This window comes from Mastomys coucha, unplaced genomic scaffold, assembly GCF_008632895.1.
Source record: "Mastomys coucha isolate ucsf_1 unplaced genomic scaffold, UCSF_Mcou_1 pScaffold5, whole genome shotgun sequence".
Classification (NCBI taxonomy): Eukaryota; Metazoa; Chordata; class Mammalia; order Rodentia; family Muridae; genus Mastomys; species Mastomys coucha.
Window position 1 is genome coordinate 17,607,526 of NW_022196911.1, and position 2,992 is coordinate 17,610,517.

Consider the following 2,992-nt stretch of genomic DNA (forward strand, 5'->3'; position numbering starts at 1 on the left):
CACCCGGCAGCTCCCCTGCGACTCGTGGGGCCTGTGCCTCTCTGTTGTCTGCTCCCGGCTTAGGAACTTACTGGAGAGAAGATGGTGGCTCTCACTGGAGCCTCCGGGTCAAAGCGGTCCCTGCAGGCAGACCCTCCTCGTGCAAGGGAGGGGCAGCTAAGGTCGCTGATCCACGTCTGCCACTTGGAAGCTGAGAGGATCCTGTCCCTGCCGCCCAGCGGCTCCCCTGCGACTCTTGGGGTCTGTGCCTCCCTGCTGACTGCTCCCGGCTTAGGAACTCACCGGACACGAAATAGGATTTATGGTTGAAAATTATCCAAGTATTAGATCTATGTACTAAAACAGACCAGGTATTACTCATACCTTTTCTCACCGGATGTGCACTGTAAAACTGAAATAGTAACATTCCTACTAGACACAGACACAGCAATCTGTCAAGAACTTGTATGTTGCTGGAATGCATATAACTACAGATAATTAGTTTCTAAAAATTAATTCATTACCTTCTCTAGATTCTTGATTGCACTGTTCTGTGAAACTTCCTGTGTTTTCAAGTTTGTACTTTGATTGACCATCTAACATTGATAACATTAGTATTCACTGACAATGGACCCTACTGTCAAAGAAAGCAAGCTCTGGACCAGGCTGGCCTCAAACTCAGAAATCTGCCTGCCTCTGCCTCCCTCCTTTAGTGCTGGGATTAAAGTGTACACCACCACTGCCCGGCTGATTACACCTTTTTCAAAGTTGGTCAGAGTACACAATTCTTTTTTTTTTTTTTGTGGTTGTCAGGTCCTGGTTATACGGAAATGCTAATCAGCAGATCATACAAGCCCCAATCATCATGTTCTACTGCCCTCCGAGAGGAGGAACAGGTAAGGACTAACCTCCTGATGACTGAGAACACAATTCTTAGTAAAGCACCTCTTTATCTATAATTTCTCCAAGAAAGTCATGGAGATAGGAGGGCATTCATTTAATTTATTCTCTCCCTCTCTCCCTTTCTCCCCCTCCTCCCTCTCTCTTTCTCTCTCTCTCACTCACTCTAAGTAGGGAAGAATTTACATGCTTCTCTTCAGACACTGGACAGCAGAGGCAGGATTAAGTGTTCAAAAAATTAAATATTAAAAGGCTCAGCTAGAAATGAAATTGCTCTAAAGAGAAACAAATAATCACGGCATTTGAGAAAAAGGAGTAAAACAGTTCTCCAAAGGCTTTCTAGAAAAGAAAAAAAACAACAAACCAAATGATCAGAGAAGTGATACTCTATTGTAGGGAGCAGTGGAGCTGGAGAGGCATTCGCCATGACAAGATGGCGCCTACTTCCGCTGTCGAGTAAACAACTGTTTGCGCATGTGCATAGAGAACTGTTTGCGCATGTGCGTAGAGTGAAAAGACGCCATGTCACGGCCCATTCTGGGGCGTCACGTAGGGTAATGAGCGAACAGCCAATCATGGGCAGACAAGCCGCACTGTGGTGTAATATAAGCAGTGCAGATTACTGGCTCGACCCTTTTTTCCATCTGGAGGAGGCAATAAACGTTGCTGCAGAAGGAACCTACTGTGTCCGCGTGTCTTCTTCCCGGTGAGATGACTGCGTGGGCTACACTCTATGAAAATGAAATTTAAAAAGTGTTATCAATAATTGACTTCTTTTTTTTTTTTTTTTGTTTGTTTGTTTGTTTTCGACACAGGGTTTCTCTGTGTAGCCCTGGCTGTCCTGGTACTCACTCTGTAGACCAGGCTGGCCTCGAACTCAGAAATCCGCCTGCCTCTTCCTCCCAAGTGCTGGGATTAAAGGCGTGCGCCACCATTGCCAGGCTAATAATTGACTTCTTAAAAAGATAGATATAACTGAAATTATGCATAGCTATAGTGAATTTCAAAAAGAACAGGCCATTCCAATATAGAGGAAATAGCATTAATAAGATAATGTATGATCCTGTCATTATATGCAACATTAATTGCTGAAACATGAAACCTGACACACACAGCTATAGTCAATAGCCCCTGATTCATATTTCTGAGTGGATTCAACTAGATCAACAATGTTTGGTTCAACATAACCTCCCCAAATCTTACCACAAATCTTGGGAAATTTTATTCACATGCATGACTTTATAAATGTTGAGGAATTACAAAATCACTCACTTTGCCCGACAAGGTCCTCAATCATAACGGAGACCCCTGAAGATGACTCCCTTAAACTTCAGTGTGTGAGCTAGCTATTGTAGACATTATTTCACCCTGCAGTGTACACAGTAAAATGTTCCTCTTGTTCTACTCTGAAGGCAGAAGCCATGCTCCACACGCAAGCACTTTTCCTTTTACTGCAAAGAACAGTTCATTACATGACTAAAATAAGTAATTTCTCTCTAGTGGTACAGACATTAAACTCATGAATTTACGAAGTTTAGCAAGATCGAGCATGAGCCTGGGATCCAAGTAAAAACATACCTTGTCTCGGAAACATTTTTGTAAAAGGCTAAGATATATAGCTGTTCTAAAATTAATCCACCTTTTTGTTTCTTTTTTAAAAGTGGAGAAATATTGAAAGACTGTGCTTTCATTCAGCCAACACATGAGATACATATTACAACAAAAACAAGCCTAACTCCAAATGAATCATGACCAAAATTCTAAATATCAAGGGAAGAACTTGTAAAATAAACTACAGAAGCAAACCCTGTTTGCTATTGGCATCCTGCCAAGGGTGTGTCTATACACAAGCCACCGCTCCAATGTGTTTGTAAACATTCAGGCTACAGCTGGATTGAAGCTATTCAGACGCCACTGCTGGGTCCAGAAGCAGCTAAAACCAGGAGGTATTCTCACAGGGGCCTCCTTCTGTAGGACCCACCATTACAGAAACCGCTCCTCACATCTTTGAGAAGTAACCGTATCCTCACCATGTTGCAACTTCAGAGTTTGCCTGAAATACCCTCACAGTTCCGGCAGCAACAGTAAGAGTACACAGGCCAAATCACCTTAA

General features: G+C 43.0%; 1 non-coding gene across 1 annotated transcript; it reads right to left on the reverse strand.

The window, feature by feature from the left end:
* Positions 1 to 750: 750 nt before the first annotated feature.
* Positions 751 to 897, reverse strand: LOC116079391. The gene has a single exon (XR_004113948.1). It is a non-coding gene; the product is annotated as a U8 small nucleolar RNA (small nucleolar RNA).
* Positions 898 to 2,992: the final 2,095 nt, after the last annotated feature.